The sequence below is a fragment of the Rhinichthys klamathensis genome, unplaced genomic scaffold (genome assembly GCF_029890125.1).
Source record: "Rhinichthys klamathensis goyatoka isolate OS25496 unplaced genomic scaffold, OSU_Roscu_1.1 h1tg000194l_1, whole genome shotgun sequence".
NCBI lineage: Eukaryota > Metazoa > Chordata > Actinopteri > Cypriniformes > Leuciscidae > Rhinichthys > Rhinichthys klamathensis.
The window spans coordinates 1,147,498-1,164,531 of NW_026606720.1; the positions used below are offsets into that span (position 1 = coordinate 1,147,498).

General features: G+C 41.9%; 1 pseudogene; it reads right to left on the reverse strand.

Moving 5' to 3' along the window:
- Positions 1-730: 730 nt before the first annotated feature.
- Positions 731-17,034, reverse strand: part of LOC130095972 (zona pellucida sperm-binding protein 4-like) — a 28,805-nt pseudogene continuing 12,501 nt past the window's right edge.

Sequence of the window (17,034 nt, forward strand, 5' to 3'; positions counted from 1 at the left end):
GCACTGGCTTCCTGTCATACACCGCATCCAATTTAAACTGTTAATCCTAATATTTAAAGCCCTACATGGCCCGGCACCCAAATACCTTGTTGACTTGGTACAGCCATACGTTCCAACTCGGATCCTCAGATCTAGCACGGAAAACCTTCTCGTGGTACCCCGGGTCAGACTCTCCACGGTGGGCGGTAGGGCTTTTAATGTTGCTGGCCCTACGCTCTGGATTAAGCTACCCCCGAATCTTCATGCGAACAACAACATCTGGTCCTTCAAAAAACATCTGAAAACTAATTTCTTCAAGCTTGCCCAATAAATCATTATCCTCATCACGGTTTTCTCTGTTCTATACTTTTCCAACTCTATCTGCTACATACTTTGTCATAATAGCATATTTTGATAAATAATGCAATATCTCTATCTTTTCATGCAAACCAGTGTATGCTTGTTTCCTTCTGTTCTGTCTCTCGTAAGCAGATGGCCTTTGTATGTTCGCTTGTTTGTTTGCTATTTGTATTACATTGTGAAGCGACCTTGGGTTCTTGAAAGGCGCTATAGAAAATAAACATTATTATTATTATTGTTAAATGGCTTGGGCAGAAGCTTGGCCCATTTAGTTCAAGTCTAGAACCTCAATGCACAAAATAAAAAAGGTTTAGTGCAGCCCTAGAAATCAAACTGACAAGTCACGAAACACCCAACTCAGTCAGAAATCAATACCAAAGAGAAACCAATGTTGAGTTTCAGAAAGTTTATTAAAACACCAAATTCACATGACCAGGAGAACTTCTCCACTAGACACCACAGTTTGCCCACTAGAGATGGTCTTGACGTGCACATCTCTTCCTGTAAAAAGTAGAAGCATGAGGGGAATGTAAATAAATTCAGTTCCTGAAGTCAATTTACAACAAGCACTCACTTTTCCTAGTGCATCTTTGCTCACAGGAGCCAGAAGAGGGATGGCACACCGCTGTACTACAGTGGATGAAGATCTAACAGAGGGGGAAAAGGGTTAAGTCATAATTCACTATAAAAAGCATTAATATTAAAGCTTGAGGTAAGGCTGCGCAGCATACGGTTTCCTGCAGAGGAGACAGTGATGCTGGATCTACAAATGTGAACATCTTCACGACAAAGCGCTTGTAGTGGGTTGGAAACTGAAGACCAGAAGATCCAGCCACTGGAACCAATGTGGTCAGGTAACGATCATCCTGGTAAGGGCATCTGAAAGGCAAAGAGGCAGTCAGTAATGCCTTACAGCACATGGATAAAGACTAGCCTTACTCACCCATCAACCAGAAGGTCCCATTGGGGTAGACTGAGTGGACTGGGGGCTTGTGTCGCCCAGCAATGTCCCAGCATCAGGACAAGGTTGGGGTCGGTCCTCTCCAAAATGTGCACCTCAACATACACAGGTTCTCGCAGGACTTTTGTAATTGGATAATCAGCACCACTGTAGTAGGATGTGTACGCCTCGTCCCCTGAGGATACAATGTTCAACTAAACTGCTGCAACCTGGAGTTTGAGAGGCTTTAGGCATACTTGGGACAAACACTTACCTTCTGCACAGCCTTTAGTGACACATTGGCCATTTGCTAGTCTAAGTTCCATCCTGAGGGGTCCAGGAGCAGCTACTGGTGGAGGTGGAGGAACACTGTTGACCTCCACAACCAGAGCTTCCATAGAAGTAGCAGAGTACCTACACTGGAAGAGAAGCCTGGACAAACCATGAGCTTGTAGTATTTGACAATGATTAACAGTTATGATAAAGCATACGTCACCTACTCAAAATGGCTGTCCCTTGTGATGGAACCAAGTGGTCCAATACCCACTTCATACGAGGAGATCATTCGGTTTTCATACACCACATATCCACTGTCCTCCTGCATATAGTAACACTGTCAGCATCCAGTCCATACTAATCCATGCAGAAAAAACCTCACAAGCAGCTACTCACCATCATGCTCGTGCCACATGCAGTGACAGGGAACTGGTATATAGCAAAGAAAGGTGTGGATCCCACAGGACTGCAAGGTGGGTCACTTCCACCCAGGAGACGAACTGAATCCAGGCTCAGTCGAGGCAGCGTAACATCTCTAGCCACCACTACCACAAACTGACCATCTCTTATACACTGGACAGTCACTGGAATGAGTTACAAGATCAGGTTATTGCTGAAGATCAGTTTAACATGAACACTTTGGATTGACTCACTCTTACCTGCCTTCCCATAGTAACACTGCTGTCCGTTAAAGCAGCAGTTGATAGCTGCACACTCAGCACCACTGATACCAGGTGGTCCACATTGGATCTGCTCATAATCAGCTACAGCACATTTGTCAACGGGCTCTGCCTGTGCCACTGGCTGCTTAGGCTGAGGAAACTGTTGACTAGCTTGCTGTTGAACTAATTGAGGAAACTGTTGACTAGCTTGCTGTTGAACTAACTGAGGAAACTGTTGACTAGCTTGCTGTTGAACTAACTGAGGAAACTGTTGACTAGCTTGCTGATGAACTGGCCGAGGAAACTGTTGACTAGCTTGCTGTTGAAACCGCTGGTCAGTTTGCTGGAACATCAGAGCTTGAGGATTCTGGGGCAGATTACTCCACTGTGGAACAGCATGACAGAAAGCACAGAGCCAAACACAAAGTGCCAGAGACGGAAGAGCACACCAACTTCCTGCCATTGTTCAACAGCTAGTCACACTGTTGAGATGCTGCCCTTTGGTCTTTTTGTACCATACAGACTGTGGCTAATTAATGATTATCCCTCCCTCTTCATTAACAGTCATGATTCTCCAGACTTGCATGGGTGGGAGTTTATGCAACTGCGTGATTCTATTGGATCTTAAAACATGTTTTGTTTGTTTTTCCACCCTATGTGAACATACACAAAACCACATATTGAGCTGAATTCAGAATAGTATGCTAGTACTATTTCTGGCATTCTGCCAATTTGCTATGCAGCACCACATTGCTTATGCATGCAGTTCAAATGCTGTAGCCTACTAATTTGTGTGATATTATTAAACAGAAATTTAAATACAGAAATTGTTACACAGAAAGTTGAGTATATATTTTTCATTGAAGTTAAACTAAAGGACACATTTCAGAGTTGGCTTGAATCCTGAAGTGTACAGAAAATTGATACATTTTCAATATCTACTTCCAAAAAACCTTCTGCAGTGATGACCAAGGAGATATTACTATTTCAGCATGTCACCTTGAGATAATTTGATTGGTGCAGTACAGCAGGCCGGAGATGCAGTGTCATTTGTCAAAACAACCACACAGCAAACACATCCACCATTGCCCTGTCTAATCCAATAGTCTGCCAGGCACTCATTTAGACTCATCTTTATATATATATATTTATATGTATATTAGGGATGGAACGATTATCGGTTTCACGATAAACCACGATAAAATGTCCTGACGGTTAGTATTAAAGTTAGTTAGTAAACGGTTAGTAAATTCTGTGCAGGCAGCATTAGTCTGACGCAGCCGCATCATGCTGTATGCACAGTACAATTAGGCCTACTACGGAGGCCTACATCCTAAAAAAATTAGGATGGGAGATTTTTTTTTTCAAATCGTTTGCGTTCCCTCGCAAAGATATTTGCGTTCCCACGCAAATTTTTTGCGTTCCCTCGCAAGGATATTTCCGTTCCCACGCAAAACCTGTTTTGGATTTCGGATCTAAATGTTGTTAAAACACAAACCACACCTATTTACAATCACAATAACCTAAACAACGAGCTACAACCCAATCTTCCCAAAACGAGCTTTATAATATAGGCTAAATTGATCTCTATGTGCAGGCGGCTGAGGTCCGAAGGGACCATCTGCAAAGTGCAATATAACCCAAAAAACGACTACAGCATCAAAAATATAAAAATAGTCATTAACTTCAATGTTACAAACTGTAGGGCCACCCAATTCAGTTTACACATCAATGGTGACCTACTACACTGCTTTTGCACATTTTATATTATGAAAAATATTCTATAACTTCACTGTAACACACCAAATCTAGTTCACACATCACTGCTCTAATGTTGGTTATATGCCTACAACACTTAGTTTGTGAAGTAATTGCACATAAAAAATAAGTATAAAAAAATATTTGTATAACAGTGTGAAGTTATTGAATATTTTTTCTAAAAAGGGTAAAGGTATTGATTTTATTTCATAATAAATAATCATAAAAATTATGCATTTTTATCAAACTAAGTATTGTAGTATAACTAGCAGGAGAGCAGTGATGTGTGAACTGAATTTGGTGACAGTACAGTGTATCACAGTGAAGCTATTGAATATGTTTAATAATATAAAATGTGCAGAAGGGTTTTGGGATTTGCACTTTGCAGACGGCCCCTTATTCCGACTTGTCTCTCAATCGGCTGGTTAAAGACAAATTTATATTATAAAGCTCGTTTTGAGGAGAATTGGGTTGTAGCTCGTTGTCTAGATTACTATGATTGTAAATAGGTGTCGTTTGTGTTTTAACAACGTTTAGCTCAATAATATTGATCCGGGAAGTTTGAATAGCCTATGTGAATATATTGCCAACTTCACTGAACTCCTTAAGTTAAGCACTGACCGCATTTCTTTATATGAGTCCAAGTTCAAACACTATGAATCGCTCCATTGTTAACGTACGGAGCTCTGAAACACTGCCAGCGGGACATTAAACAGGAAGTGTCTGTCTGAAATCCCAACAGGTTTTGCGTGGGAACGCAAATATCTTTGCGAGGGAACGCAAAAGTTTTGCGAGGGAAAGCAAAGTTTCTCGGGGGGGAACACAAACGTTTTGCGAGGGAACGCAAAAGATTTGAAAAAAAAAAATTTCTCCCATACTAAATTTTTTTCCACCACCACGTCCCTTTAGGGCAGGGTTTCTCAATCTCGGTCCTGGAGGGCCACTGTCCTGCAGAGTTTAGCTCCAACCCTGATCAAACACACCTACCTGTGAGTTTCTACTGATCCTGAAGACCTTGATTAGCTTGCTCAGGTGAGTTTGATCAGGGTTGGAGCTAAACTCTGCAGGACAGTGGCCCTCCAGGACCGAGATTGAGAAACCCTGCTTTAGGGGCTCCGTAGCCTACTGTAATTCACCTAAAGTTTTTTTTTTTTCATGTCCCAAAGCTTGTGGTAGGTTCCTAGTGACCCGACTGACTTATTTCAGGTGAAATTGTGCCAATACCTTCCTGTAATTCTGCAATTCACCAAATGGTTTTTATTTTTATTTCTCATATATATTATACGTTTTATCCACTTGGTGGAATTGCCAGACGTTCCCTTGGGGATCATGCGCCGTGGTAGCGCGTCAAAGCATTCTCGAGTATAAATACGCAGCTATAATTCATGTAGGTGATTTTGAAGTAATATTTTATGTCGAAATACAATAGTTACATACTGTTAAAACTAATCGTGGTATTGACATCTTAAGACTGCCGACTCTATAGAACAATGGCCATAGATATATACACTAGGGGTAGGGATGGAAACCGAGAACCGGTTCTTTTTCAGAACCGGTGCCCAGTGAATCGATTCCTTGGAACCGTTAGCATGCCTGCTTAACGATTCCGCTTATCGGTTCCGCTCGTTGCAAATGCGTCATGACATCACACACGCGTTGCGTTGTTTTGGTTCAGAACGCAGCAAGTCGCATCGAGGCAGAAGCGCTCTAAAGTTTGATTATATTTCACGCGAAAAGACGACAATACGGTCACTTGCAACACTTGTACAATTTCCATTTCGTCAAAGGGGGAAACTACCTCCAATATGCAGAAACATTTGGCCACACAGCATGCAATTCATTTGCAGGACTGTCGCGTGTTTGATACACTCACGTCACGCCCGTTTCACACATAGGCCTATCAATGTTCAGGTTGCTTAAAGTAGTAGCTAATAAAGCTTGTTGACCAGTTTGTAACAAGGTTCGTACATTTAAAGCGCTAATATTCAATGGTACTTCTTTGAATAGATTTATACGAGCATTTGCGTCGCTTCCCGGGTACGCCGTAGCATTATGACTAAATACATTATTGTTGTGCATTTCATAGGATTTAGTTGGCTAGATACCACAAGGGGGCGCCAACCCCAGGGGAAGCGCCAACCCCAGGGGAACAATGGAAATGCATCACAGAGGATGTCGTCCATACCCAGCTAGGGTGATCAGGACGCTAACTAACTAACATAGGCCTATTCCGTTTGCAGTGCGTATTTTTTTTCTGTACCCATGTTAACAGGTTAGCTTTCACAATGCACGCGGGTGCGGTCCGGCGATCCGTTCCAGGAGCGGTGCGTATACAGCAGTGCAGAGATCGTTTACGCACCGAGTCTATTTCTGCTGTGCTGCACGCGCTGAATTAAAGTGACAGCACATAGTTCGTGGTCAAAATGAACACAAAATGACATGAAAATGTAGTAATTTAAATGCATTTAATTAAATAAAATGTAGCCTTGTAATCTCACCATAAATGCATAATTAAATACTACTATTTTTCACAGTCATCGGGGTAAAGCAAGGAAAACTACAATTTACTTAAATGGGAAGTTCGCCCAAAAATGTTGTTCCAACCCCGTAAGACTTTCGTTCATCTTCGGAACACAAATTAAGATATTTTTGATGAAATCTGAGAGCTGGATCACTCCTCCATAGGCTTCTTAAGGGATCGAAACTGGCCGGCCCAAAAGTTATGAAAGACATCATTAAAATAGTCCGAGTGACTACAGTGGCTCAATCTTAAGTTTATCAAGCGACGAGAATACTTTTTGTGCGCAAAAAACAAACAAAAAGAACGACTTTATTCAACTACTCTGTAAGGCCGTGATATTTCACGTAGTGAAACTACGCAAAGCTTCCGAAGATGAACGAAAGTCTAACGGGGTTGGAACAACATGAGGGAGAGCAATTACTGACAGAATTTTCATTTTTGGGTGAACTAACCCTTTAAAGGCGACATAATGAACGACACTCGTCTCATTCATGGGGGTGGAAAAACAAGTTCTTTGTGACATGCAAGATTTATTGTATAAAGATTTAAATTATGCAAAAGAAAAGGTATGAGCCTGCTGTTTTTGTCAATTTTAAGTTTTAATTTAAAATGTTTGTGATTTTAATATAAGTAGGCCTACATGGTTAAATGTTACCACTTGCTTTGAGCAACTTAATATATACACTCACCGGCCACTTTATTAGGTACACCTGTCCAACTGCTCGTTAACACTTAATTTCTAAGCAGCCAATCACATGGCGGCAACTCAGTGCATTTAGGCATGTAGACATGGTCAAGACAATCTCCTGCAGTTCAAACCGAGCATCAGTATGGGGAAGAAAGTTGATTTGAGTGACTTTGAACGTGGCATGATTGTTGGTGCCAGAAGGGCTGGTCTGAGTATTTCAGAAACTGCTAATCTACTGGGATTTTCACGCACAACCATCTCTAGGGTTTACAGAGAATGGTCCGAAAAAGAAAAAACATCCAGTGAGCGGCAGTTCTGTGGGCGGAAATGCCTTGTTGATGCCAGAGGTCAGAGGAGAATGGCCAGACTGGTTCGAGCTGATAGAAGGGCAACAGTGACTGAAATAACCACTCGTTACAACCGAGGTATGCAGCAAAGCATTTGTGAAGCCACAACACGCACAACCTTGAGGCGGATGGGCTACAACAGCAGAAGACTCCACCGGGTACCACTCATCTCCACTACAAATAGGAAAAAGAGGCTACAATTTGCAAGAGCTCACCAAAATTGAACAGTTGAAGTCTGGAAAAATGTTGCCTGGTCTGATGAGTCTCGATTTCTGTTGAGACATTCAGATGTTAGAGTCAGAATTTGGCGTAAACAGAATGAGAACATGGAACCATCATGCCTTGTTACCACTGTGCAGGCTGGTGGTGGTGGTGGTGTAATGGTGTGGGGGATGTTTTCCTGGCACACTTTAGGCCCCTTAGTGCCAATTGGGCATCGTTTAAATGCCACGGCCTACCTGAGCATTGTTTCTGACCATGTCCATCCCTTTATGGCCACCATGTACCCATCCTCTGATGGCTACTTCCACCATGTCACAAAGCTCTAATCATTTCAAATTGGTTTCTTGAACATGACAATGAGTTCACTGTACTAAAATGGCCTCCACAGTCACCAGATCTCAACCCAATAGAGCATCTTTGGGATGTGGTGGAACGGGAGATTCGCATCATGGATGTGCAGCCGACAAATCTGCGGCAACTGTGTGATGCCATCATGTCAATATGGACCAAACTCCCTGAGGAATGCTTCCAGCACCTTGTTGAATCTATGCCACGAAGAATTGAGGCAGTTCTGAAGGCAAAAGGGGGTCCAACCGGTTACTAGCATGGGGTACCTAATAAAGTGGCCGGTGAGTGTATATATATATATATTATAGAAGTAATGCATTGAATAGCCTAATACGTTGTTTAAATTGTGTTAAACGTCTATTAAAGAGTGTATGTGTACAAAGAGAATCGCACTGGTGACAACTTTTTTTAAATAAAAGTTGCTGATAACTTCTGGATTTGAAATACAAATGTGTTTGTGGTACAGCCACAGATCAGTTGCACACTGTAAACGCAGCATATGTGAAAAAGCACTATTGCTGCTGCTACACATACACATTGCTGCAGCTACACTGCTAACATGGTTGTTACACATAATTTGTGTATACTCTGTGCTGTGTCTTCTGATCAGATATTAAAGCGAGTTGATACAAACAAACAAATTTGTACTTATTCCCTCACCCAATGAGAATCGATAAGAGGATCGATAAGGAATCGGGTCGATAAGCAATATCGATAATGGAATCGGAATCGTTAAATTCTTATCAATTCCCATCCCTAACTAGGGGTGCTTCTCAATTCTTATTTGTGCATCCTCGTTTCCTTTCCTCGCTTCCTTTCCTCGCGTCTCAGCTCCACCCCCTGCAGGACGCGAGGGAAGGCTGCAAGGAAAGAAAAGGAGGACGGAGGAATCGATTGAAAGTATTTTTTATACTTTGGAATACTTGATCACTCGAGCGTCACTTCACTGCGTCATCAGCAGCGCTCAAAGGATCTGCCCTTATGTTGTTGAAGTTTGGTTATTTAAGAAATTAGTAATAAATAATAATAAAGCAAGACACCCTGTTGAAATATGTGAGATGTGTGGTTTATATAAACTGCAAAGGTAAAGTATAAATTCAAATGATTGTGACCGACGTGAAGGGGGAGGGGAATTTATACGTGCGTCACATTTAGTCGGTAAAACACTTCCGCAAAGCATGCAACTGTGCATCCTCGCTCATGACTCCTCTGGAAGCCTCCTCACTCCTCGATCCTCGCCTCCTCGCGGTGCAATTAGAGAATTGAGATGTCCTTCAAGATGGCTAAGCTCGATCGGTTTCCGGGTCATAGGATGGAGGACGGAGGATCGAGGAGATGAGGAGGGATATTGAGAAGCACCCTAGATGTCGCCTTGGCTACGGCAGTTCATTGGAACGAATGCGTCAATAGAGCCGCCATCGTGGAACAGGGGAGCCCCTCCTCTTTAATACATAAGCGTCAATGTAGGCAAAGGTCTAACAGAAATAAAATCACCATAAATCGTCATGAATGCGATTTTCTAGTTTGTTTGGTTCGTTCCAATGGTCAGACATGTATTTATCATTGAGTCCAGAGAAAATTAACAAAAATACATAACAACATTCTTCCTAGTTCTGATTTCGTTCGTGTGAACATCCATACGCAGCACAAAAGTCAGAAAATCCATGACTTCGAAGTACAGGCGGAGATAGCAGCGTTACCTAGCTACTTCCTATGACAAGACCCCTGTTCCAAGATGGCGGCGGTTTTGACGCATGCTTAGAACCCCAAGGCGACATCAACTTTACCGCGCTCCGAGAACGCTCTACTGGACGGGAGCATTTTCATTGTGTTGGGGCTTTATTTCGTTGTGTTGTACATTCTCCGTTGTGTTTTGGCTCATTTCCGTTGTGTTGTGAACTTATGTTTGCTTTTTAAATTTCATTGTGTTGTGCACTACTGGGCCACCGTAGATTGTCCTGGCTCTGAGTACGAGCTTGTGAGGCTCCGCCCTCTAGGCCGGCAGCAGCAGCTCACTTGCATTTAAAGGGATACACACTAAAATGGTGTGTTTTTTTTCCAAAAAGTGACATTAGTAATGTTCGGATATTTAATGACTCAGGGAAGGAAGAGGACAGGGTCGGCTTGCGGAGACTGCGGGTGTTTATTGGAAACAAAGAAACAAAACAACTTCACGCACACAGCGTTTAACTCAGTCCACTAGTGTCAGCAATTATCAAATACGTTCCTCGCGCTCTATGGCTTCTCTCGTCTCAGGTTTCCCACACTCTTTCCGCTATCGTACAGCTCGCTGCGCGTTGCACCCACAGTTCTCCGCTGGTCTCTCTCCCCTTGCCTTTTTCTACATGGCTTTTATTCTCTCTCCAGGCCAGTCACTGAAACAAGACACAGGTGTTCATCATTTGCACTTGACCCACTTACGCCGCACCTCCCAATCTTCTCTCCCGTTACAGACTCCGCTAGACCACGTCCCCCTTGCCACAGTGACAATTTAAACATGCTGTAAAAAATTATCTGTTGGGTATTTTGAGCTAAAACTTCACATACACACTCTGGGGACATCAGAGACTTATTTTACATCTTGTGAAAAGGAGCATAATAGCCCTTTAAGTTTGAAGCTAAGTGCTCAGTTTGTTTATGTTGGATTGCCTTATGTTCCTGCTTGATATCTTCTGTGGATCTGCGTTCCGCTAAATCTCTGTAAGACTTATCTCTGTGTCTGTCCTCCATCATTACAGTCTGATTTTTTCCCCTTAAATTGGCATCTTGATTATATTGTGTGCATAATTGTGAACCAATTATTGATGGAGGAAAGATTAAACTCTTGTTTACGGCTAAGCAGATTATTTCAGACAGAATATGAAAATATCCTGTATAGTATCTATTTCTTTACATATACTGTGAGATTTGGATGTTAGATGCTTCTCGAATGAGCTCAACCATCATAGAACTAACAACTTTTATTGGTTGAAACAAATACCAAGACCCGGTGCACTGAAAAAAATGGTAACCTAAAAACTGTAACATTAACTTGTTTTATTAAGGTGAAAAATATATATGAAATCATATACTGAATCCTAAATACATTAATTTATACCAACAAACCTATTTTTTATGGGTTAAATCAGGTATTTTAAGGCAATTGTATGTTACCACTTGTTACAGTGTGTCTAAGCGTATTTTTATATATATATATTCCACAACATAAACATATTTCATTTAGCAGATGCTTTTATCTAAAGTGTAATGATATATCATCATTATTTTAAAAGGGAAAAAATGGACACACAATTATTATTACAAAAAGCCACATTTGGCAGGATGACCTTTCAGAATTTAAAGTCCGTACCTTTTTCTTGCAGTATCTGTTTTGAGAACAAGCATGTCATCAGAGAGGTCAGCTGCAATCTGTTATTATAGTGGTGGTATTTTGTATTATTATAGTAATGATAATAGATTATCAAATTCTGTATTTGATGAAGTGTATTTTCATGGTCTAATCATGCAACGATGCAACGGTAACTTCTCCTAAAAGTTAACTTTGTTTTTTAGCTTAAACTATAAAAAAAAAAAACAGAATTATAGGCCACCCATAATTTGGATGTCAAATTAAACTTGTCAATGAAAATAATACAAAATTGCTTCAGTTGGGAACTCGCACTGCATCAATGGCGCTTTGGGAACGCCTCTGCTTGATTGCATCTGAAGCACATGTGTCAACTAGTCCAATGGCGAGACGTAACATCACAGGCGGGTGACGTCACGACCAGGAAAGCATAAAATCACACCTGGAAAGACCTATGTTAGCTTTTGTGCCTCAGCAAGCATTCTGTGTCAAACTGTGTGTCTTATTTATTGTTGTCTGCCCTGATATAGTGCAGTACATAAAACACAAAAGTATAGCGAATATTCAGACATTCAAGTCATGTGCTTCTCCCTGCCCTCGCTTCCTTACATGACTTGTGTGTTAAGTGTTTGCGAGCTATAACGACTGAGACAAATCAGACACAAGTATTTGTTATATCTGTGGTCCCATCCCCGCAAAAGGGCAAGAAGGTCTTAGTTACCATGACCACGATCAGATAAGTTGGTTTTATTGCTGTTAAAAATGTGGTCACATGGTCAAGACATGCTTTGTTAGCCTTCGAGGGGGGCTGACTCAAAGCATTGTCAGATGCTGCTGCTTTGCACAGTCAGCTCCCGCCTGTCACTTTTCAAAGAAAGTGTTCAGGCTTGCGTTCCTCACGGTAACCTGAGCAGTTCTTCTCCGAGATTATGGGTCACAACAAGGGGCCAGAGGGCTACATTATGCCAACATTGATTCAATTACATTATTCCTTCAAAGTGAATGATTCAACCCCTGCTCTCCACCACTGAAGCGATTTCAGCATTTATTTGAGTATAGCAGCACACAGTTGTCACAGTTGGATGAAAAAAAAAAAAAAAAAAAATCCCTCTATAGTCATTTGATCACCAAAATTACATATTTAAAGTTTTATTTATTTATTATTATATACAATTATTCATGCCTTAAAATAGCTTGAATGCAACTCTACACCCTTGTTTCATTTAGTATGCGCGGGATACCGTGAATATGCTAATTTGTCCTGCCTCCACTCAGTCCCGCCAGCTCAGAGATTCACTCGGCCAACTTACTGAGGTAAACGCTGCACAATGGTATCACTCTTTAAATGTCGGACACATAGCGGTAATTAATTTAGGGTGATCTATAGGGTGAGTTTTGTCCCAATTAGATTAGAATATATTATTCTGTATATTTTCAAATATACTGTTAAACCATTTAATATATTGATCATTCATATATAGGGAAATATATTTCCTTTTCATAAGGGTAATGCTACTATGAAATTGTAAGCCTGTCTCAGCCATAGCTGCTCTATTCTTAAATTTTATAATAAAGGCTTTTAATATCCTGCACACACCATAAGATCCTTCAGTGTATAGCCTAACATTTTAGGGTGTAGCAGGGTGCAGGCTAGCCCTGAAAACCATAAGGCGATAATATACCCCAAATTTTGTGAACAAGTGTCTTGTCAGAAGAGGGTGGGCTCCATCAAAAGTGTTTCTCTTCACCTAAACATATTATGGAACTATTTTACCTGCTGCCATCTCCAGTGGGACAAATACAAATAATAATTGATTTTACAATGAAAGCGTTCAAAAGAATTCTTTCTCTAAACTGATAAAATTTCAATCTACATAGCACAACTTTGTAACTTAAAGTCCCCCTGTGGTGAAAATCAAGCTTTTAATGTTGATTATACACTCACCTAAAGGATTATTAGGAACACCATACTAATACTGTGTTTGACCCCCTTTCGCCTTCAGAACTGCCTTAATTCTACGTGGCATTGATTCAACAAGGTGCTGAAAGCATTCTTTAGAAATGTCGGCCCATATTGATAGGATAGCATCTTGCAGTTGATGGAGATTTGTGGGATGCACATCCAGGGCACGAAGCTCCCGTTCCACCACATCCCAAAGATGCTCTATTGGGTTGAGATCTGGTGACTGTGGGGACCATTTTAGTACAGTGAACTCATTGTCATGTTCAAGAAACCAATTTGAAATGATTCGAGCTTTGTGACATGGTGCATTATCCTGCTGGAAGTAGCCATCAGAGGATGGGAACATGGTGGCCATAAAGGGATGGACATGGTCAGAAACAATGCTCAGGTAGGCCGTGGCATTTAAACGATGCCCAATTGGCACTAAGGGGCCTAAAGTGTGCCAAGAAAACATCCCCCACACCATTACACCACCAGCAGCCTGCACAGTGGTAACAAGGCATGATGGATCCATGTTCTCATTCTGTTTACGCCAAATTCTGACTCTACCATCTGAATGTCTCAACAGAAATCGAGACTCATCAGACCAGGCAACATTTTGACCAGGCAAACATCAGTCTTCAACTGTCCAATTTTGGTGAGCTCTTGCAAATTGTAGCCTCTTTTTCCTATTTGTAGTGGAGATGAGTGGTACCCGGTGGGGTCTTCTGCTGTTGTAGCCCATCCGCCTCAAGGTTGTGCGTGTTGTGGCTTCAGAAATGCTTTGCTGCATACCTCGGTTGTAACAAGTGGTTATTTCAGTCAAAGTTGCTCTTCTATCAGCTTGAATCAGTTGGCCCATTCTCCTCTGACCTCTAGCATCAACAAGGCATTTTCGCCCACAGGACTGCCGCATACTGGATGTTTTTCCCTTTTCACACCTGTAGTAGTTTATACTGTATAGTAATGATAGTATCAGTATTAGAGGAAATACGGTAAAGGGGTGGGGACACTCTCACCCGGATATGATCTGTATCAGAGTTGTACCAGAAGTAAAACAACACTCAACTTGGCTCCATCTCTGCGTTATTGTTCATCCACAAAAATTACAGTGGCGACGAGGATAAAGATTTAATGAATCCACATCGGGAAGGATATTGAAGATATCTGACGAGTGAAACTCAGTAAAAAGGCAACATTCCGCCTGTTTTCGGGTTCGGAGGAAACCGAAACTGCTAGCTACTCAAACGGGAAGGGACAGGGAAAGGGACAGCGCATGAAAGCGCATGAGCACCCTCCTGTGGTGAGTGGATGTAACTGGAAAAAAATTAAAAATAAAATGTGTCTTGCAAGACAAAGCAAGTTATAAAGGAAAAACTTTATTGTTTGTGGGCTCTCAGGAGAGGGATATCACATGCGGCTATTGTCTGAAAAAGATCTTACAATCAAAAAGGCCTGCGATATTGCACTTACAAAGACACTATGGAATTGAGAGAACATGCTGAAAAACCAAAAGGGGCAGTTCACAGAGTCTTTAACACTTCTGGTGACCGGCGGCATCACAAGAAGAGTAACAGTTCATTTTACAACCGGCAGGATGATGGAAGAGCTAAACAGCATTTCTCTACAGAGAAAAAGCAGAAGTGCTATCGATGTGGAAAGGACAATCATCAAGCAACTGAATGCTACTATCGCACCGAAACCTGCCACGGTTGTGGAAAAGTCGGACATCTAAAAAGAGTCTGCAAGAAAATAAAGCATAGGGACAAAGCTCAAATGGTGAACGCAACTGGAGTAACTGATGACTCTGATGATTGTAAAGATGATGGACTGGACTTGTTTACGGTGTATACCGCTCAAGGAACAAAAGATGGAATTTTTGTCACAGTTGAAGTAGCTGGGAACCCAGTGAAAATGCAAGTTGATACAGGCGCATCTGTGTCCTTGATTCCAGAGTCTCTCTCTCGTGACTAACTGAAGGACTGTTCTCTGCAGCCAGTAGCCATTCATCTGTCTTCATACACAGGAGAAACCATTCCTGTGCTTGGGAATATTCTAGTGCCAATGAGGGATATGAGTGGAAGCTGCCACTCGTGGTGGTGAAAGGCAGTAAACCACCACTTTTGGGAAGAAATTGGATGCAGAAGATAAAGCTGAACTGGGGTAAGATCTTCAGTCTTCAAGGCGGCGAGAAAAATGAACAGCTCACCCTGCAAGCAATGCTTGAAAAGCACAAGGATCTTTTCAAAGACGGATATGGAAAGATTAAGGACTTCAGAGCGAAGATTAGAGTGCAAAGTGAGGCCAAGCCCATCTTCCACAAACCACGACCAGTACCTTATGCGTTGAGGGACTCAGTGGAGAAAGAGCTGGAACGCTTACAGAAGAATGGCATCATAACACAGGTGGAAAGGAGTGAATAGGCGGCACCTTTTGTCGTGGTACCAAAGAAAGACAAGGCAGTGAGATTGTGCAGTGATTACAAAGTGACTGTGAATCGATGCATACTCCCGGAAGAATATCCACTTCCAAATGCTGAGGATTTGTTTGCTACTTTGGCAGGTGGGAGAGTTTTCAGTAAGCTAGACCTGTCTTTCGCTTATCAACAACTGCAATTAGATCCAGAGTCAGAGCAGTATCTTACAGTGAACACACACAAAGGCCTTTTCAGATTCCATCGCCTGGCCTATGGAGTTTCCACAGCTCCAGCAGTGTTTCAACCCACAATGGATCAAATACTGAATGGGATGGAGAAGGTTGTGTGCTTTATGGATGACATTCTGGTGTCAGCACCTACAAAGGAAGAACACCTGGCAATTTTGGATCAAGTGATGGCAAGACTGGAAAAGTATGGTGTGAGAATCAAGCTTTCCAAATGTGCATTCCTGCAAGACTCAGTGGAGTACCTAGGGTACAGAATAGATGCACTGGGACTGCACCCAACCACAAGCAAGGTAGAGGCCATAGTAAACGCACCAGCCCCGCAAAATGTTACTGAGTTAAGATCATTTTTGGGGTTGCTTAATTACTATGGAAAATTTTTGGCAAATCTGTCCACATTGTTGCACCCACTGCACCAGCTACTGCAAGCTGAAGCACCATGGAAGTGGTCTCCACAATGTGAAGATGCATTTCAGGGCTGTAAACAACGGCTCTTGAATAGCAAATGCCTTGCACACTATGATCCAGAGAAGCCTCTCAGGCTTGCTTGTGACGCCAGTCCATATGGTGTCGGAGCAGTAATTTCTCATGTGTTTCCATCCGGTGAAGAACAACCAATTGCTTTTGCATAAAGAACTCTCTCATCTAGTGAGAAGAAATATGCTCAAATTGAGAATCCATCATAAAAGTAATCCACACGGCTATGCGGGGGTAAATAAAGGCCTTCTAAAGTGAATTGATGTGTTCGAGTAAGAAAAATATAAATTTTTAAATATCGACTAAAATAACTAATTTCCGGCAGACGTCCTTACTCATCTGTCACAGGCCGGGGGTGCAGAGGCGCTTCCAGCCAACCGACCCTCCTTACTTTTTCTGAGTCCCTCTGAGGAGCTACCCCGCAGCACAAAGAGCACGGACAACAAGAATAAGATGAATCTCAAGTTTATTTATTTAGTTAAAAGGCAAAAATAAAAAAAGGGAACA